We start from the raw sequence: 22,429 nt of genomic DNA, 5'->3' as shown, positions 1-22,429 counted from the left end.
GAAGTCCCGAGCTCCCAGAAACCACAGAATTCAGGTAAAGTTCTGTGAATATTTTCAGCTGAAATAGAAGGGGAAATTATATTAAAAATATGGAAGTATTAATTTCTCTCTAGATTGCTGAAATGCTTTGATGATCATTCGACAATAAAACTTTTCAACAATTCTTTTCTTGCAAAAGTAATTTTCAAAATTACAAGCTACTTCCCATTGAATAAGAAAAATGTCAGAAAGGTGACCTGAAGAAAACGGTCTGCTTTATTTGGTAGATATATTTTCTGCAAATATTTCTACTCTATGTTGGGGTTTTTTTGATTCAGCATGAAGTGAGTATTTTTCTGAGTTTTTCTATTTGTCTCTTGCACCAAGTGCCATTATTTTCTGGCCACCACAGTATTCTCCTCCTGTGTTTAGAGAGCCTGTAAGAACATAGCCAAAGATGTTTCAAGGACAAACACAGTACTGTTTCACCCAGAGGTACTTTTTAACATATCTGAGACAAAGCCCACAGGATCTGGATTTCAGTTTCAGCTGCCCTCGGATTCTGTTCTCAAAATTTTCTTCACACAATCACGAAAACTCATCAGAATGCTGCACTGTGTTTTATACAGAAGAGACAGTTAAGCATTTTTGTGATGCAAAGTAGGGAAATTTGTAACGTGATGAAAAATCCTAAATACACAAATATAACACAAAGAAAAAAAAGGATTGCTCTTAAATCTTTTAATATTAAGAAATATACAATGAATATTTTCCAAACTCTTAAGTTTCAACTGCTTTCTCCTTATTGGTGTTTCCTCTTGCAGTTCTGGCATATTGGTATATTTTCAGACACCTCTATATTTACCATAGTCACATTTGTTTTGCTAGGCTAAAAGTTATGTTGATTGTTTTGCTGCTTTCAACAATTCTCAAAAATTTAAAATTTTCCTCATTTTAGAATTAAGAAAAGTCTGGCTTATGACTACTAATATTAATAATAATGTTAAATATTTTAAATGGCTAAACAACCCTTTATAAGGGGAGTTGATATAGTGGAATTTCCTCTTGTTTAAGAGGAGATAATCTGAAACTATTTCCTCTTATGTATTCCGAAAGTTTTTTTGCTAACTTTTTCACAGCAAAATAACATAGACTAATTTTCAGTTGAAAATTGCTGTAAAATAAAACATTTTAGACATTAAATCACCAGGTTCTGGAGTTGGATGTTTTGGTTTCAGTTTTTTAACCTTTTTTTAAAACGAACATATGAGGCAGGTATCATTCAAAAATACAATTTTTAAAGTAAAAGTTTTACCAGCAAGTCTTTAACCATGTGTAACTTTAATGGGCACTCTGTTGATAAACTGTATTTTTGAGAGCAAAACATGAATATATTCTTTCAAAAAAAGGCAAGCCCTGAAGGCAGATTTCCCTCAGTGTCCTTTTGTCATACCAGAGCACTAATAATCAGTAATAAACCTCCTGAAGAAGAATTCCCCATGCATTTAAGGGAAATTGTGTGGAAACAGAAAGAACCTAAATTTGTCTCACCCCTGAAACTCTTAAACTGCCTTCAATCAGGAATTTTGTGGCTGTACTTACCTCTTCTCAGAACCATCCCCGAATCCGAAGTGCAACACTAATAAACACTAGGAGCTCCTGAGACAGAACTTTTTCTATCCTTACATATGCCAAAAAGGAAAACATTGTATGTAATTAAGACAAGAAATCATAGAGAGAAAGAGAAACATAAGCACATACAACCCCAGTGCATAACTTCTCAAGAGCACATGGGGACTGTTTACTTCATCTGCAGAAATCTACAGATTTTGAATCTGAGCTGTAAAATACAATAACACTAGCTCAAATTTTCATTTTGTGTTCCTCTCCACTCACGTTTGCAATATATTTTTTATTTTCTTTGATTATAGTGCTTTATAATACTATATATTTCATTAAGATTCTTTCCTCTTTCAAGAATTTCTATACAATTTAATGAGGAACAACATGGGGAATGTGATTTAGATGTCCTAATATAACCACTTCTGTTCTTCTAACAGTAAAGTTCTAAGGGCCAATGTAGAACTTCAGAAGAGAAAACTACTGGAGTGAACAGCTTTGCCTTTGAGTGAATCTCTTCATTTGTGTGAGCTGTTAGATGTTGTTCCAAGCCTCTTTCCCTGCAGGATACAAGGCTAAGAAGGATTACTCAATCTTCAAAACCTCACTGGCTCAGCTTATGACACAGAATCCTCTAAATTCACTGAGAAAGCAGATGCTTCTGGGGTGCTTCAGGCCCAGTTTTAGTCTCTCTTGGAATTTCAGTTGGCAAAAATGCTGTCAAAGGTGAGCTCTACAACCAAAGATGTGGTGGAAATGTGAAATATTGCCAGAAGCTGATTGACCCAGAAGTCAGAAGTTATAGTTAGGCTAATTTAATGATGAAATATAAATTCCACAGTTTTCTTTTCTCACATAGGAATCTCTGTGCTACTGAGACTTTTTTCAGAGTCAAGTAGCAGAGTGATGAACTTCTCTCTGCATAAAAAATAGCATTGTCCTGTGACTTCAGTGAAAGTCAAGATTTTTGTTTCTTTGTTTGTAAAATCAGAGATAATCATACTTAATCAAAAAGAGTCATTAACCATTAATGTTTTCAAAGTGATACTTTTCAAAAGAGGAAAAAAGTATCACTACTTTAAAAACTGCTGATTTCATAGACGTTGATTTCTTCTTTACTGAGATTTCTAGTAATTTCAACTTCTTTCTTTATTCTTGGAGAAAATGCTAGATCTGCCACAGAATTAGAATTGCTTTTAAAGAGGCTGTCTCCTCATTCTCTTTACTGGGAAAATACAGCTTTCTGATGTGCTCTTACGATTACTATTGTCAGGCCAAAAATTACCCCTAAACAATGTTACAGGGCTTTTATAGCTGCTTTATGTATTGAATCACTCAGCACTCACACTGGGACTTCAAGCTACTAGAACATGTACAGACTAGTGACAAACTAAGTCTGCTCTAGTATATCTAAGCACTGATTAGAAGGAAATAAACTTTGGGAAAAGCACATCTCATTCAGTGGGTGTAAGGTAAAAGAAAAACTCATATAATTTACCCACAAAGTTTGGGATCAAGCCAGAAATTGCACTTGCAAACCTGAATCATAGTTCCATTAGTACATCTGCTCTCACCTTTCACCTCACAACACTTGTCCATAAAGAGACAGAAAGTGGAATGTAAGACTAGACACAATAGAATACAGTATAGAACACACAATAGAAACAGGCATTTTTTAGTGGCGATATCAACTGATTGCATTGTAAGATTGAGTGCAAAGGTTTCTTTCCTGTTCAAACAAATTTCAGGCTTCTTTTATCTTCCTACAGTAACTGTTATCCAATAACTGTACCCTCTAATATTACCATCATTAATACAAAGAAAGAAAGAAAGAAAATGTTTAGTAGTTCCAGTTTAGGTGTTGGCTATGTTCCCCTACAATATTTGTGAATTTCATAGAAGCACCACACAATCACTGTGCCTCACTGAGATTCCCTTTAGTATCTCCAAACAAGATTTGATTGCTTAAGTTTTGTTCTGATCCTCTGTGTATGGCTGAATTTCATCCTAGTGCAGGACTGTTGCTGACAAAACAATCTCCTCTGCTTTGTCCAATTTGGCTGCAAATGACTAAATCAATGTGACCTTCAGAAAAATCTCCTAGATGATTATTCTGTAGCCTTGACTGCCAATATGAAGCACTTCCCATTTACCAGAACTCTTCACAAAAAAGCAATTCACTAATTGAACAACATTTCACTGTTGGGGAAACTGAGATAGTTCCTGATACAAGACAACACAGAAGGCAATATTCCAGAAGTTGCTATGAAATTTAATATCCTGTTACAGTCATGCTCAGGCTGCCTGGTCCTGCCAGAACCTAGACTGTGCAAAATCTCATTTTTCTTCTTGGTTGCTATGCCACTCTGCAATTTTATATCCATTTTATTATTATTAGCCTCTAACTCAGTTATGGCAGAAAGCTTTCCAAAGCTCTGAACTCTCAAAGACCTCAGGCCGAGCCTACAATCATACACATTTGATTATTTTTTAATGAATATCCCCACTGCAAGTATAGAGAATCAGGGCATATTCAACATTACATTTCAAAAAATTATTGGAGTAAAAATGGATTAATATCTTAGTGCTGCTATTAATTTAATAAATTTCAGGCTGCAGGCTTTGGGGCATAAACATATTTTTAGCTAGACCTAGATTAGATTAGAATTTTGCACTATATACATGTACTATAATATGCAGTGCTTGAACGAGTACCCTTTGCTACGAGGGTGTTGAGGAACTAGAATAGGTTGCCCAGAGAAGTTGTGGATGTCCCATCCCTGGAAGTGTTCAAGGCCGGGTTGGATGGGGCTTTGAGCAACCTGGTGCCCCTCCCCATGGCAGTGGGATTGGAACAAGATGATTTTTAAGGTCCTTTCCAATCCAAACCATTCTATGATCCTGTCTCTGATGCATCTGTTATTGATCATTGCTGAAAAGGAGACAGAAAAACTGGAATGTAACACTGAAATAAGTACTGCAGCTCCTGTGCTCCTGCTGACTTCAGTGGTAAAGGATATTTTGAGTAGATTTACTGTCCAAAGCTAAATGACCACTCTGGCCATGAAGAATGGCAAAAGTTTTTTCAGAGAGACCCACTGCCCTGCAGGACTTAAATGGGCAGGCTTTTTAGGGCAATGGAAAAAAGAAATATTTCCTAGTTTTCCTAAAGAACTCTCGGACATTTGATTTCATATTCCAATTTCTTCTTTCATTTTCTTTGGTGCATCATTAAATATAATTTCTAAAGGCAACTCAGTAGATCAGACATTAGATACGCCTTACTAATTTAATCCTTTTTCTGAATATTTTTTGTTTTCATTCATCTTCTTCTTTTCCTTCCTAAGACACTCACCAAAAGTCACTAACTTCTACACAGAGACACAGTGCTTTGGTCATTATCTTTTGATGTGCTTTTCCCAACAAGCTGACTGGCTCCATAATGCTATCCTTTCCCTCTTTTCTTCCCTTTCCCAAACATTTCTAGTCATTCTTTTATCAAGCCACATTGGTATATTTTCATCCCAGGATTAAGAGGTGAGCAAGTAATTTTCAATAACTCATACACTCAAACAAAGGCTTTATTTTTCCCTTCTTGGGGATTACCCACAAGAAGGTCTTGGTATGAATTTGTTAGATCTTAGAACACTTTTGATATAATTTAAATTTTGCTAATCTCTGCTTGATCACATATGTTTATGCTGCCTACTTTGTGACAAATTGAAAAAAGTCATGTAGCACTGATTGTTTCACATGATTTTATGTGGCAAAAATGGAGGTCTCAGATGCAGAAAAAGTGGGCTAAAGTATGAGTGAAAATACTAATTTGCAAATCTCAATAAATTCACAGGTATATATGTATATTTCTCTCAGTCACTCTAATCCTTCCACACTCATCTTAATCAGAACTTTAGCCTATGGTACCTTTCATCACAATGCTTTCTTGTAATATCATAAGTCTCTCTCCACAGTCATGCATTTGACTTTTTTTACCCGTCCTCTTTGTTCAGCCTATTTCTAGTTGATTTGGAGAGCAATAACATTGCAGGACCCAGACAACATTTTTCACAGGCTACATATCAAGGCAATTTACAAACGGACTGTTACAGTGTGCTGTTATATTTCCTCTGTTCTCCAGGAGTGAGACCAGTACATAAAGTCAAGAAAGAAATAACAATGCCAGCAAAATTACCACTGTACAATTATTGCATTCTTGATAAACTGAAAACGTTTTGATTAAAATTCTTTCACTTTGCCAGCTTTCCAAAATACTGGGAGCCTAAAGCCTTGGAAGTTTTGGTATGACTGTTCTGTTTCAAGAATCTGAACTGCCTCCATATTACATTAACGAAGCTTCTTCATCTACAGCATTGTTATTTGGAAGTGAAAGTAATATTTGAAAGTGAAATAAAGTATCAGGAAAGACAGTAAGAATGCAAAGAAATCATTGAGGTCTACCCATAGACTTTCTTATACAGGGAGAAATTTTGATGAGGGAAATGCAGTCTTTCCATCTGGGAAACGTAGTAGATCAGCATTGCTCAATGAGTGTTTTTAACACTGGGGCTTGAAAGAGCATTCTGCCTGCAGATTTTAAGATTTAACTGTACTTGAAAATTAGTTTTTCTAGTGCAGTCTGGTGACTAAATCTGGGTAGAGGAGAAGAAACAAAATTGAGAGGTGATGATTCTGTGCCCTAGTCCCTGTTCTGCTACTGAGTAGCGGTGTGACCTTGGACAAGACATTTAAAATCCATGGCTTACTGCTTCAACTGCCAAATTAAGTAAGGCTGACCTGCCTTAGAGGGGGCTGTGAGCTTCAATTTTTAACATCTTGGTACAGAACCACTCAAAACTGCAAAATAGAGGCTTTCATTGTTGTAGCTAAAAAAAATTGAGACTTCAGCTCAGCAGAAATTAAAAATCAGCGCTTTCTTCTTGTAACCCTGGGGATGATGACATAGATCCACTTGAGTAAGCACAGAAAGATTCTGAGAGATGGGCAGAATAACAAATCACAGAATAAATGAATGAACAGAAACATCCGGCACAAGTTTTCCTAGCTGTCCTCACCTCTGCTGCTTTGATTAATAGGGAACAATGAAGTAAACAGTGGTGGAGGACAAACTAAGCAGCAAAGAATTGTAACTGACAATTTGCTGCTAAAATACATAGTCCCTTGTAAAACCTATTGATTAATGAAGTCTCTCTACCAGCATAAAAAATATACACACACAAGAGAGGGAAGCAAACTCAAGTAAATACTCTCATTTAGAAAACTCAGCATCATGCAGCATTTAATCTGTCTGCTATTCAATAACAGCAGCACACACAAGTAACTTTTCTCTTTTGTTATTACTCACCTGGAGCTATTAATCACTAGACTACAAACAAAAGATCAAAAGGAGAGAGGAGAAGTGATGAGCCTATTTCTCTATTGATGCAGCTCTGAGGAACCGTGGGAGGGGTGCGGAGAAGCCTCCTTGCAGCCCTGGCAGAGGGGGACCACAGCGGGGGTGTGCACTCAACAGAGAAGAGGTTCACTCTTCTTGCAGCAGAGATATAGGGTGCCATCAGCAGGACCCTGAAGTCACCTTCCTTGCCAGCCCAAGTTTTTAGTACAACACTGCCATCTATTGCCTTAAATTCCAGATTTGAAGCAGGCTGGATATTACAAAGTGGTCTGTCTTGTGAGATGGTCCCACATCTGAAAACGTGTGCGGCACCTCACTAGCGGCACCTCACTAGCCAAACACTACAGAAGTTATAACCTAGACACATCCTTTGACTTTCCAGCCCAACCTTACTGTCCTGTCAAGGCTGTGTAATGGAAGAGAAGCTGAGCAGGCTGGACGTTTGCAGATAAGGCAATACAAAAAAGGAGAGGTGCTCTAACTGTTCTGTTACGACTAAACCCTTCTGAACCATCCTGCATTAACCTTTTGGTTACCACACTGAACTGGAGATTTATCCAGAAGACGTACAATGGAGAACCCAGAAGAGCTCACTTCAACTGGCTGTCTTGTCAGAGCAATACCAAATAATTCAAAGATCAAAGGATGAAGAGGACTTCTTGTACAAATTACTGTCTGATTAGTAGAATATTAAATCTCACTAAAGCAATACTCTAGCTGAGGTAAATACAGGCAAGTGCTTTAGCCTCTTTTCAAAAAGCCCATTTGCAAAGTTCATTTGCTGCTTTCTGTTCAGGCTGGAATGCACATTTCTAAATTCATTCTTGCATGCCATTATACAGCTGATAAACATAGATATGCAGAAATAAAACAGTGTTGCTTCCAGACAGAGAAAAGATTCTGGGGCTGGTCAAGAAACACAGACCTAGATGCAATTTGATGAATCCTTCAAGTTTCACTTTTGAAAAAAAAGAATAAATTGTGTACTTCAGTCTCCTGAGGAAACAGATTTAGTTAGGCCCATATGAGGAGAGAACAAAGAGAATTAGACTTTTGTATTGGCAAGGAGTAGACCACAACACAAAAATGTGTAGCATTAACAATATTAAATCTTTTATCCACAGGAAGGCCAGTTCCAGAAAGTGTGAAAACTTCAGTTGAAATGTACTCATTTTTTTCCTTTCACAAACTTCAGGCAGTGCTGTCCTCTCAATGTTATTAAAAGTCTTACATTAGATTTAACTACTTTATAAGGTTTTGCTTTTTAAAATGGGCTTGTTTAAATCTCTCTTCTCACCTGCACTAGCTACCCACATTATCTCAGTTCTATGAGAAAACACATTAACTCTGGGTCAAAGGCCCTAGAGTTAGAGAGAACGGATAGGAAGGATACTCTAGGCCACATGAAATCATATTTCATCTCTCTGGGAATTCTGGAGATACACTAGAGAATTGTCAATAGGATAATTTGCAAAAAATGTCACCCAAATATTTTTATGGAGATAGCCAGCTCCACATCTCCTGTAGGCTCCCTCAGCTCACCTGTCTCTTGGTCATTCTGTTTCATAGTTGAATTTTTCCTCTATATTTTCTATAAGAGAATTCTTTTATGATCCATCTTCCTCACAAAAAATTATTTTGTTTCCTTGATTTTCATTCTGCTATGAGGGCCTTTCCCAGTTTATGTTGCTTACCTACAATTTTTTGTGTTTTGATTTTATTATTTTTAAAAATTGAGGAGGAGTGTAGAGGACCAATGAAAGGGAAAAATAGCAATGAAAAAGTGAGAAGAATAGGAAGAGGCACTTGGTAGTGGTACTAAATAATTTTTTAAAATTTAGGATATAGATGAAATATTAAAACAGCTGCAATTCTTATGCCTGATAAACTCTTTTGTATCCTAGGCCAATAAAACTTAGTGTGAGTTCAAATTTCTTCAGCCCAGGATATTAACAAAATTACTCTCTATGGGCTCCATTACTATACTAGCACAGTGAGGATTTATCTGCTTTTATGTGTGTTCATGAATGAAACTTCTGTATTCTGTTTTACACGGTGATTTACTTAATCAATGACACTATCATGCCCTTGCTTGGATTTATTAAGATTTGATCTTAAGTATTCATCCAGAACTCTTAAAGGCCCAGCTGATGTTTGGGGTGTAGGACCCAGCTGGCTACAAATGAGTTGCCTTTTTTAAGACATCACTGCTCTCCCACAAGACTTCCCCAAAGGAAAAATTCTAACAGAGCTTCCACTAACCATCCTCCATGAACTGTGTCATCTCTAGCACTGCTGGGAAGAATAAGAGTACATTCAAGTAAAGTAAGATTTGACAGTCTAAGCCAACCAGTATTTTCCCAAATATAGAGGTTTATTGGTAAACATTTCAACCATAAATTTACTCATTGACTTGCCTTGTCAGAAAAGCCTTTTCACTTTTGCCTGTGTGTCTTACTGTTTCCAGGTATTCAATCCAGCAGCTTCACACGACCTGAAAGTGAAGGAAGGAAAAAGAAAAGGGACCAAAAAGTTTAGGCAGTGCAAAGCACAAAGAAAGACCCCTTGTAGCAATTTTTAAGGTTAGAATGCTTACATGGTTAATCCATATGGGGGAAAAAGGGGAGGTTCTAGATGCTTTCCGTAGTTGTTGATTTTGTGAAGGGGACACTTATCCAAATGCTGCTTTCTGTCATCTAAGAGGATAATTCCCTTCCTCCTTTCTTCCACTGTCCACAAAAAAGAAGCCTTGATTATCACCAAGTCATGGATCTTCCACAAACCATAACAATTTTTGCCTGTTGTTCCAGGTGTCTGTGTGTGAGACAGACTGATTTTCCTTCAGCCTGAATCATCTTTGAAGGGCAGTCAGTTTTGACTTTAGCATTAACTGAAAGAGAGCATAACCTGTCACATACCTGCTCCTTCACTTGTTTGCTTACATTATAGGAATATTGAAGGCTAAACTAACAGTGCAGCTGGTGCAATAGGCTGTTCCGGACCATGGCAGGGGTAGGAGAGGCCAGGACCTGACCCAGGCTGGTGATCACCATACCAGTCAAGAAGTCAGGCCACAGGTCAGAAACATCAGGATGCTTTGCCTGACAGAACTCTACTGTAGTAGAGACCAACAGCCTTCGACCACAGCTTGTGCAAGGTCTAAGAGCCCCAGGCTGAGCTTACGTACAGCCCTGCGTCTGTGGGTAGGAGGGGGAGACCCTGGGTGAGGCTGGCCTCTCCAATTAAGGCCCTCAGGGGCCCTCACAGTTGCCTTGAATACGACTTTAGCCGAAGCAAAAGACTTTATTTTTATAAGCCCTAGGGAATTTTTCCTCCACAGAGTTGTTCAGTTGTTTTCTTTGCAAGATTAGTTGGGCGTAATTCATAGTATCACCTTTGACTGGAAAAACTTGTGAGCACCACCTGACTTAAGACCTAATCTTGGCTTGTTCATCTCTGAAAAAAATCAAATTCAGGTTTATTTTTGTCATGTAGGTACAGGAAAAAATAATTAGAGCATTGATATTCAGGTTTTCAGTATTGTGTTAAATTGTCAATTTTAAGTTGATTTTTTTTATTCAAATTTATTTCTACTCCTAAAGAGCTTTTTTTTTTTTCCCCCCCTAATGATTTGGAAGCTCAAACCCAAATATACTCAAATATTTCAGTTTTCCATGAAATTCAGGTAAATATGCTCAGCATGTTGACCAAAGGTATAACTTCCTAACTTTTAACAACCAAAGGGAGTAATTTATTTACAGAGATTCAGCTGTTTGCAACACTTCATGTGTTTCTGTAGGAACTTTGGAATCTGGTTAACTGCAGCTGTAACCTTTGCAGGAGCAGATATTGTCCAAAAGCCACCCACATCTTGGGCAATCTCGTAACATTAGGTGCAGTAAGCACTGGGATGAAGATGGATACTCTTTCCCTCTGGCATTGAGGTAATGCCAGACACTATTGGTTTCAGAGAGAGGGAAAGCTGAGCTTTGCAGCCCAGGTGACAATAATATCCATTGGCTCCAAGTGTTACCTGGACTCTAGGGAGGATGTCTAAGGCTTTTTACCTCACCAATATCCAGGTTCTGTCAAACCCCACAGCGGTGCCTTTCAGAGCCTGTACTCCTAGTCTGTACCATAAGCCCCTCAGTCAGTTTGTAAACAAAACACAGTGAGAAAAAAGAACACTAAAGTGGTTAGACACGAATGAATATGACTAACTCTGTGACAGTTTCTGTCTCGTGAGAAAAAAAAGTCAGATGGGGCATATTCACAGCCTCAATTCCCAATGTTTCTATGGCAATTTTGGCAGCTGGTCTTGTACAATTCATTTCTTCCAAGTCAGCTCGATCTCACACTCTGGCAGTTTTGATCTGTAGCCTCCTAGATTAATACAGCATAAACAACTCTAATTATCACAGCTCACATCAAAAGCTTTTAGAGTAAGGATAATTGAGTCAAACTGTGCCACTGAGAGAGACATATACGGTGGCATCAGGGTGGTATTTGAAAGTCTCCTAAAAATCACAACATATGACTAGAAAACACAATAAATTAATTTTAAAGGTATTCAGCCTCTTTTGATTCTTCTAAATACTCTAGCTGTCAGTCAATAGAAAGACTGTAGGTTTTTGTGGTAGATTCAAATGGAAAAGAAGATTTGGTGGTCTGGGTATTTTAAAAATACATGTGGAACATAGCTCTATTCCAGTAAAAATACATTTTCTGTGAAATAGAAAAGCGCATTTTGCAAAGATAAGAACTTCAAAGTTCATCCAAAGCAAGTAGTGAGAAAAGATCTGAACCCAGAGGATAAATATCTGCAGAATAATGTCTCCTTTTATTATATAATTTTAAATATCTGCTTGAAATGATAATATATCTCTGGAAACCTTAAGAATATTTCTCATTACCAAAATTTTTTAGTATGTAGAACAGCAAACCAACAAAACATTATATAGATAATCTTAGGGAATTCATCACATTCTGTGATATGTTTGGTTTTCTCATTGAGTAGCTCCACATATGTTGCCAAATGTGTGATATGACTAACGTGATAAGGGCCAAAGCCAGCAGTATAACAAAGAAAACTGACAAAGGAGTGGATCCCTGAACGTGAAATGTCAAAGATGAACGAAAGTTTTTTATCTGGGATTCTGTAAAGATATCAATCTGCTTGAAGAACATCCTTTTTTATTACCAGACAAATACTCCTTGTTGGGATGTCCACTTGAAATGCAGCCGGCACTGTCTTAACTGTTTCTGTCCTTCCTTTGGCTAATGAGCTTTTCCACTCCTGAAGGAAAAGAAACCAAGCTGGGATTCCCTTTAGGAACCTGAAAGTTCAAGTAGGTAGAGAAGAACAGTAGCCACTGTGTGACAGTGATGCAATATGTTATGATAGTATATAGAAGGACATCCACCTAGTTTATCAGAATAATCTATATAGTTCTCAACAGGAGTAACATGGAATACAGTATGTTTATACATTGAAATTTTATGAGCTATGACACTTAGTAATTTAGAAGTTATTGTTTTCTACTGCATCCATAGAACAGCATCATGATGGGATAATCAAGAGGCATTTTCAATGCAGTTTACAAAAAACAAATCTCTAGTGTCAGTGTTAAAGTTGAAAGAAAAGGGAACTGCACTTTAACCTGCCTTCAGTGGAAATATTACAGAGAGAGGTCATCAGCAATGTAGCTTGTCTACTATATACAGCACATTTCAAAGGTCTGTACAATAGCCTGGATTGCAGTTTGTTTTCATTTTACAGCAAAAGACAATTAGAATTTCTTACTGAATACTCGGGGCAAAATTATGTCCAAATAAAGGACCCTAGCACACCTGGTTCTGTGACATTCCAGTTCCCCATACTTGTGCACCACTGGTACTACTGGCATACATGGTAAAGTTTGTACCTTTTCAAACACTCTGATAAAGTTCTTGGTAACATTTGGTGTACTACTATAATTGCTATGCTAAGCCAGAAACTAAAAAGCGTAACAATGAATGTGTAACCAGAAATGCCAGTGTGCCTCCAGGGGATCATGGCAGATCTGAAATGTGTCCCTTCAGAAGCACTAGACTTAAAGAGAAGCATCAGATCTCCTCTGTCTACCTGATCATTATGCAGCAGATGGGCTTTTTTTCTGTCTCATTCTATTTCTTTCTCAGATATATGGCAAAAGGTCCACAGCCATCAATACATTGGGTCATCTCCTGTCACTCAGCAGCAAGAGCTGTGTCAGACAGGAGAAGCTTTAAGAGTTTTCTTACTTCTCCTGTGCTTTCCAGAATCTATTACTGGGTCACACTTCCTTATGTAAATTCTGGGGTTTGATAAGTAATTATGTCTCTGCTCCTTTAACAAAACTCTAATCTCTTCAGCGTTTGTTATGCTGTCTCCAATGTTCCTCTGCTGAGCATGGTTTGCAGCAGAACTGGGAATTACAGGGTCTTATTCAATACTGCTGTGCAGTACAGCATTTATTACTTCTTCAGGCTTTTCTTTTCTTCTCCATTAAGTAGAGGCAATCTTAAATCACAAGGTATACGACTATGAAGCATTTTCAGATTCAAACTTCTTCTTATGTTCCTTTTCAGAAAAGAATCTTTAGGCAGGAAAGCATCTTCAAAATAGTAAGAGAATACCTCACATCAGTGACTGACAAACTGTATAAGAAAGCTAGAAATATACTGTATAGCCTTTCTTCCACCATACCATAAAAACTCTGGCATCCTTCATTTTGCCATTCATTTTAGGAAGTTTTTATCCTTGAAGAGAAGCCAGCTCACACTTCAGCTCCTAGCTGGTGGAAGGGAGCTGGATGGTTGTTGAGATCAAGAATTGAAAGTGTAGCTTCTACTTAGAGAAATGCAACATTAGAATGTGAACTGCTTTATAACCTCAGATTACCAGCTATCTGTCTGCTAGTTAAAGGATACAGGTACTTGGGAAAAGTGAGGAGAACTGGAAGCCCTTTCAGGGGGTTTTACCTTGACCCCATTGGCCAGCTGTAATTTTGAGCTCTGAAGGTTATGTCAAAAAATAGATTAGGGGGTTCTCTCCTGTCTACCTACGCTACAAAGGAATTTTTCTGCTTGTGCTACATATTAAACAAGAAATTAAATTATTTTTCTTTTGTTCGTCTCAGTAATAGGGTTTGAACTGGGACATAGTCATGCTACACCAATGTCTTGGATCTCTCCTCAGTGAGTACTAGAACTATTCGTTTTCTTTTGGGCTAAATTCCCGCGGTCTAGCAACAAATGGCACTGGGACCATCCATCCATGTTGGATTTATTATCTATGGTTACCTGGTTGGATCATTTTTCTGCATGCTGAAATGGAGCATAATTGGGCTATTTCTCATGACAAATGGAGTGTGCCTGTACAGAAGGAGGTTGGTCTAAATCAGGTTTTGCCTCACTATTTTCTCAAGCAGAGAATGGGTTTCACTTCTCTGTTGGGTTCTTTCCAGACTAATGTTTTTCTGTTTGTTTAGTGTCACAGAAGTTGGTCTCTGTCATATTTTTATGAGTGGCAAAATATGAGTCCTGGTCATTTTTGCATTGCTTCACAAAGTGAACAAGAAATATTCTTGCAAGAATATCTGGGTTTATTTTATTTTAACACAAAAACGGAACACAATTCCTGGGAGACATTCCAGCCTGACAGTTCTTTATTACTATTATAATAAATAATATAACATAATATAATATGATATGATATAATATAATAATAATATGATACAGTTCTGCAATATATTAATGTCTGATTTAAAATGGATATCCTAACAAAAAGAGAATTAATGTACCTTGGTGGATGAATAAATTCAGCATAATGAGACTACTGTTTTAGTGGCCTGTGATGCCTGAGTTTTTTCTTTGCTTATTATGCAGTATAGGTCACAGGCATGCTCCAGCAGAAGAGAAACATTTAGAACTTTTCATTAAAATCAATCAAAATCTCTCTCTTTGAGCATCTGCTTTTGTTTGGGTTATGTTTTCCTGGTGGTTCTTTGATTCACAGGAAAGGAAGGGTCAGACACACAGAGAGACAGGCACTGTCTTTTTTCTTTTAAGCCATTACTCTCAAGTAAGGTACTGGGTAGATATGAGAGACAGAGCACCATAGTAGCAAGCAAATCTGCTTTCTAGAATATTCCTGAGCTAGGCTCTATTGAGGAACACAGATGTTCACTTTACATACTGTCTGTGTTGGACATTTGGCTGAGGTGTATGTCTTCATGAAAAATTAATGTTTATTATAACACAAAATGAGACCTGCAGAGGTCCAAAACACAACCCTTTACCAGGCACTGTGAAGACAATTAATTCTACCCCAGCCAAAAGCAGCACAAAGAGATACTAACATCTATTGTGCTTTTCTTTCTAAGAGAATAGTGGAAGCTGAAAGCAGGAATGCTTTCAAAAAGGGATCACAGAACTGCATTGAGTGTGAGTCAAATAGCAAAAAACACAGAACCATCTCAGTACAGACTCTGGCAGTTGGATTCTCCCCTCCACTCCACCTCACCTGAAGTAGGGTTCCACCCTTTGGGTCCCCAGCACAAGAAGGATGTAGACCTGTTGGAATGAGACCAGAAGAGTGCCACAACAATGATCAGAGGGCTGGAACACCTCCCCTGTCAAGGCAGGCTGAAAGAGTTGGGGTTCAGCGTGGAGAAGAAAAGTGTCTGGGGAGACCATAGAGCAGCCTTTGGCTTTCATGTAGGATCTAAACAGATCCTACACAAAAGCCAAAAAGGGACATTTTATGGGATAGGACAAAGGCGAATGGCTTTAAACTGCAAGAAGAAAGGTTTAAATTAAATATGAGAAAGAAATTATTCACTGTGAGGGTGGTGAGGCACTGGAACAGGTTGTCCAGAAAACTTGTTGGAGCTCCATCCGTGGAAGTGTTAAAGATAGCGTTCAATGGGGCTTTGAGAAACCTGGTCTAGTGGGTGGCATCCCTGCCCATGGCAGAGGGCTTGGAACTGCACAATCTTTAAAGTCTCTTCCAACCCAAACCACTGTATGATTATTTGGATTATTGACTGTCAAAAGCTGGGAGGATGTACCATAGAAAGTGCATCAGACTAGTTGTTCCTTGGAATAGTCCAATAAGGATATCAAAGTTTATAAAGTCAATGTGTAACCCAGTTCCCCTCTTGCTGTATCAGCTTTATAGTTGGAGGAGGATGTAATTCAAGGAAAAGATATTGGGGCAAGAGAGCATCAAGGTTCAGTCAATGAATGACAACTCTAAGGATTGTCTGTATATGTTCCCCTCTATCTGTTCTTGTTGTAGCCAATCTAAAAGTAAAAATAACAGTTGTAGATGTTCACATGGCTTTTTTTATCTGCACAGATAAATGATAGAAGGGAAATAGAGACACAAGGAAGGAAAGTGGCTTCTCCCTTTATGTAAGTAGCAGAACTAGACAAATACTTCCACTTCCTAGTCTATTACTGCTTTTTAGCTTCTCCATTTGCTATACCCCAGTGACATCTATTGTATGGCAAAAAAGATGGCTTGCAGTTTATCCTGAAGATCAGTGGGTTGGTAACTGATCATCAGGATGAATCCCTGAGGACTCATTGATGGAAGATCCTTTAACATGGTCACTGATTACACCTGTGACATTATTGCAAAGTCCTGCCAGGCTTCAGATTTGAAGTCCAAGAGTCTTTATAGGTAAACACCAATCATTTGTATTGCACATGAAAAACAGCAACCATGTTTCAGCTCAGTGCCTCCTGTATCAGCTCTCCTTCTAATATCATTTATGCTTTATTTCCATGTACAGCGTATTGCAGTAATCCAATTGCCAAGTCAGGCATGGGTGGTAGCAGCAGTGTACGCACATCTGCAAATACACAAGCAATTTTGGCATAGGAAGGTATAGCCACGGCTAAAAGTCTTACAGCCCTTCATCTTCTGTCCTATGTCAGATAAAGAAAATATAGAGCACTACACTGATGATCTGAAGGATTGCTAAAAGCAAAGAAATGCATTACTACATTGAACATTTTTCCCCAACAATACAGTGAATGCAGGATTGAGAGATGCTGCCCTTTAATTAGGTTAAAAAATGCATATTACAAATGTTAAGCTTGATTTTTGATATTTTCTCCCTTACTCATAAAAATTAAAGTTGTAATTAGTTGCACCAAGAACAAACTTAAACGTCTAACTTCCCTGAGATGTAGCCAAGCTATATTTCCTCTTTGCATTAATGCTGTCTAATAAGTAGGTTTCAGGAACACACATTAGTTAACATTATAAATGCTTTCAAAAATTAATCTAGCTCCAAATTTGCTTGTTCCAGCTGATATGGTTTATAATACTTAAATATGCACAGCATGCTTATTTCTGTCCAGCATTTCTTTTAGTGGAAACAGTTGTCTTGGGGTGACTTTATGATGTGTATCCCCTATCACCTGCTCTATGCCCAGACGTGAATCCTGTGCCTTTTCTGTAGCTTTAAGGCAGACCTTTAAGAGAGGGGAGGGGGAGAGCTGGTGGAATTCCTTCGGGCGCTGCGTTCAAAAACAGAGAGAATCTTGCTGGCTGCTTCTGCCCAGCTGCTCCGCTTCTTCAGCGGGGAAGAGAGTTACATTCCTTTTGCTTGTTAGTTGATTTCTTGTTCGTTAGCTAAAGTACGGAGCCCTGGGACTTTGGCTTCTTCTTCTTCTTCTCTTCTGGACTGATCAACAACAGCAGAACATCGGCTGGGAGAGCTTACACCTCCACCTGGAGGGGCCCACGCCGAAGCCCAGCTCCAGAGAGGAGAAAGCCACACCCACAAAGGACTCTGAAATCTACCTAGGTTATCTCCACAGCAAGAGGTTCATTATTTAGCATTATTCTTTTCCCGTGCCTGCATGCATTGTGTTTGTTAAATAAATAACTTTTTTTCCTTTTTTCACTTTCCTCCAAGGAATATTCTTTCCGAACCTGGTGGGGGAGGGACGGCCAAAACCTGCCTTCTTTGGAGGGGACGTTCCTCCCAGAGTGTTTCCCTTAATTTGTCTCAAAGTGGGACAACAGTTCATAGAAATAATTTTTAAAAGTGATTCTTTTACAAAAGAATCCTCACAACTCTGCATGATCCATTCTTACTTTACATCAGTTTACATTTCACTAACAATGCTTCTCCTTATTTTCACCAGTCTAAGGGAGTTCTGAAACAGGCCTTAAATTTGTATGAATTTCTATAAATGCATACCTAATTATGATGTAGACTAACAGAATATGGCACACAACTCATGTATTTCTCACAGACAATTCTTTGCTCTTGTATATTTTTTACAACTCCTGCAATTTTGGTTGGATTTTTTCCCCTTGAAATCACAGTTTACAGAGTTATATTATTTTACAAGACATCCAGCTTTCAGTTTTCTTTTCAGAAAATAAGCTTCAAGTTTTCATGGCTGCTAGGAGACATTTGGAAAGGTTAATCTGAGAGGATCAAACACTAGAAGGCAAATAATATAAAGATCCCAAGGGATATTACTTTTAAAATCTCATGATTTTTAAACCAGTTTTATGGGATTAAAATTGCAGCAGGGGAGATTGAGGTTAAACATTAAGAAACCCTTCTGCTGTAAGGATAGCTAAGTAGTAGGACAGTTTGTCTAGAAAGCTTGTGATTTTCCACCAGTGAAGGTTTTTAAGAGCAAACTGGACAGGTTGCTACCCAGGAATGTTTAAGCTCTCGTTGATTCTGCTTTAAGTGTAATAGTAATGAGGTCATATAATAAGTTCATCTCTTGCCCCATTTTTCATAGTAATGATTTATGTAGCCTAATTTACCATTTTTAACATGTTGGGTTAACAATGATAAGTGCAAAATTGCTTCATCTAAACCACCAACAATCACTGCTTGTAATGCATTTCTTACCAATATTGTTAAAAAAATCTTTTAAAAAAATCAACTTCAGTAGGAAAAAAGGAATGGATCATTTGAAATATGCTGGAGTTTTCCCACAAAGTCCCTTCTGTATATTCTAAGGGATTTCTACTCAGGATATTTTATCAGTCCCAATGGACAAGTTTGTTTTTCTTTTCATTTTTTCTACTCTCATCTAATTTTCTTACTTTGTTATTATACTAGTATGACTTTATATCTAGGATGTTCATTTTTAAAAAAATTCATTCAATTGTGGCCATTACAAGTTCTGTTGGACAGTGGCCCAGCTGACACTTAAGGTGGCAGCTTTCTCATATGAAAGTAAGTTTACCTTATTAGGAACTGAAAAAACCCAGGTCAATAAATACTTTGGCGATGACTTTTGAGGTAATTTGCTCTGTGTGGACTCTCAGCTGTTAGCACAGAATGAATGCAGTGCACAGCATGTATAATATGTGCCTTTGGTATAACAAATACTCAGAAATTTTCCGGCTCTGTAAGAGAGAAGGGCCTAGAGGATTCAAGATATTGTTTCCTGCCCCACAGCCTGAGGTCAGAGCACACAGCTGAAAGCCTTGGAGTGCAGGAGATACTCCAGTAGACACCCCAGCAACTGGACAGGTATCTCATATACCTAATATGAAATGCAGAAAAATTACATGAGGAGCATTTTGTTCCAGTAGATAAATCAAGAATTTTTATGGAAGAAAACCTCAGAAGCATGTGTAATGCTGAATCTGTAATGTTCTGCACTCATTCTGGATACTGAATGAGGCAAAGGTCCTATACAGAAAAAAATGTATATCAAAGCTGCCGATATAATACATATTTATAACACAAAGGAATGTTGAAGTTACATTTCCCCAAGAAAATCAAGTACTAGTTTGCCATCAAGCATTGCTTTGCTTCATGGTATTAGCCTAAATAAATTAGTCTGAAGACTTCTCTAGAAACGAAAAATACGCACAACTCTTAAAATGCCCTCCCAGTAGGATGCCAGTAGGATTCTGCTATCAGTCTTCAAAATAGACCTTTGTCCTTGGAGCTTATTTATGGTTTATTTGGTCTGAAGGAGACTTTTTATTTTTGTGGTTACTTTTATTGTTTCTGAATTGTCAGAAAGTTATTTGCACTTATCTACAATACATAAGGGAGTGCAGTAAACCAAATTATGTTTCTGCATCTCAAAAGCTGAGGGATTCCTAATATACTGTGTGCTCTGTAGGCAGAGGAAACCATCTGCCATGACCCAAGAAGTGGTTAGAAGAACTCCTAGAGAGGATCTTCTGAGGCTCTCTGCTGACTCCCAGCAATTCTGTTCTTTCTATGCCTGCCAATAAAATTGCCTCAGCAAATCCTATGCATTTCTAATGCAGTGCTGTGCTGCTGGTGCTTTGGGTAGGGCACAAGTTTATGGTAGAAAAAAATACACAAGAAAGGCAAAGCCTTAAACTGCAAATGCAACATATTTTGTCCCAGCCTTACTTATTAGAGATGTTGAGTGTCTCAGCTTTTGAATAAAAGGAATGCTGTACTCAATCTCTGGCACTTGTTCTCCTCCTACCTCAGGAGACCCAAACCAGGGACTGAAGAATCCAAATATAATGCGGTCGTACTATTAATTCAATTTCAATTTGTCAGTTCCTGGTGCTCCATTCACCAGAGTGGAGCCAAGTCCAGGGACCCATTTATTACTACTCATAAAACATGGTTTTTGTTTTAGTTAGTTATATTTTTATTCCCAGAGGGTGAAAAAGTTACTGAGAATCAATAGAACTACTTTTTCTTTTGCAATAACAAAGTTAATGCTTTTCAATGGCAAAAGATGCAGCCTTTCAGAAATGTCTTTCTCAACATCACTCTTCTGAAACTGCTCACACTCTCTTGAGATTTGTAAAAAGTCAGCCTAAGTATAAATAAAGAAATATGTATTGTTCTTAGGAAAGGTTATAAAAGTGAATCAAAGCAATATGCTTTTTGTTCCTACAGCAAATAGACCAAAAGTGCAGTAGGTATCTTCCTTGTAAAAGTGTAATTTGTTAGATACACAAAATAAACAAAGATCCAAAACCTGCTGCCAGTTAAGCCTATTCTAAATCTGAGTAGCCATTTTGTCATTCAAAGCTCTCAGCCTCTGATGGTGGAATTGAGAGAAGATATTGAATGAAAACAAAGTCCGTATTTTAAAATTCTCCATCTCTACAATGTAAATCCCTATTGGTGCCATTAAGTCAATGGATTTCCTGTGAATATAGTGTAATGTAATATCCCTTCCTTATCTCTGAATACATTTAACATAAGAATAAAACCTAAATTCTTTTGGGGGAGAGGAGGTGAATCAATTTCTGAGCATTTTGTTTAGTTTTAAGGTAAAATAGAAGAATTGGGTCACTTTCACTAAATATTTGTAACATTCTTATTGTGAATAAGCCTTCATGGGGATGGATTAAGAGTATGAAGAGTAGAAAAGCTAAGAGTTGGTGCAGATCTTAAATAAGGCATCAAGGCAAAAGCAGGGCTTAAGTAGAGACTAGAGCAAGGAAGAAACTTCAGGAAAACCAAGAACAGAAAGAAGCCTTGAGAAGGCATCCTGCAGCACCCAGAGCTGAAAGATAGGACAAGACGATGCGTCCAAGAAAGGTGAAACAGGCCCCTTTCAGAGCCATGACGCTGATGCAATGATACTGTGGGAGTGACAATGGCCATTGCTCATAGACTTTGCTCATCCTGGTGGCATTAAGTGCCACCATGACCCCCATTTCTCACCATGAGTTCTGATGATGATGTCATTGGTCAACTCCGGGCAGACAAGCATGCAATAGTGCCTTTTCTTAAAAATAGATCTTAATGTCATGTACTGTTGCTGGCCTGATTCCAGTCCATGTCTCTACAAAAATGCTGAATTATCAATAATCTGTGTTTTGTGTTGCTGGTGGTGTGCATGTTCAGACACACTGGAATGCAAGCTCAAGTCCACAATCTGGTTCAGTTATAGAATTGTCTGAAGGTGACAGAATAGAATTAACATCTTCTTTGATAAAGTGATTAATAGATTAATAATGGTAGCTGAGTGATCACAGTGATTTATTTGACAAGCCAGTTAATCATCCAGGTATAATAGTACAGAATTAGGAGCATGCACTTCAGAGTAGGGTCAAAATTAGAGATCAGGAAGTCATTTAGCAACCGTAAGAGAAGATGAAGAATACAAAAGGCGTAAGGAAAAGAACATCATGAAATATGTGAACACTGGGAAATAGCTTCTCATATTTTTCTTCTAAATTCTAATTTAATTTTGAGAGCTTTGAGAGCTTGGAGGAGCATGAGGACTCTGCATAATAAAAGTCTCTAATACTTTATTTTTGTTTAGAAGAACACCTTGTGTGCACTTCTCCCTCCTAGCACAACAGTATAATTTGTATAATATTGTGAATAATATGCATAAATTGTTTAGCCCCAAATACTAATATTTGGAGAATGGCTGTCGGAA

General features: G+C 37.8%; 1 long non-coding RNA gene across 1 annotated transcript; it reads right to left on the bottom strand.

Moving 5' to 3' along the window:
* Positions 1 to 9,429: 9,429 nt before the first annotated feature.
* LOC125327231 lies at positions 9,430 to 12,290 on the bottom strand. The gene is made up of 3 exons (XR_007204168.1): positions 12,213 to 12,290; positions 9,609 to 9,741; positions 9,430 to 9,506 (listed from the first exon to the last, which is right to left on the bottom strand). It is a non-coding gene; the product is annotated as an uncharacterized LOC125327231 (long non-coding RNA).
* Between the last annotated feature and the right edge of the window lie 10,139 nt (positions 12,291 to 22,429).

This window comes from Corvus hawaiiensis, chromosome 6, assembly GCF_020740725.1.
Source record: "Corvus hawaiiensis isolate bCorHaw1 chromosome 6, bCorHaw1.pri.cur, whole genome shotgun sequence".
Taxonomy (NCBI): domain Eukaryota; kingdom Metazoa; phylum Chordata; class Aves; order Passeriformes; family Corvidae; genus Corvus; species Corvus hawaiiensis.
Note: the sequence above shows the minus strand (reverse complement) of the source record. Positions and strands in the feature narration are given on the sequence as shown.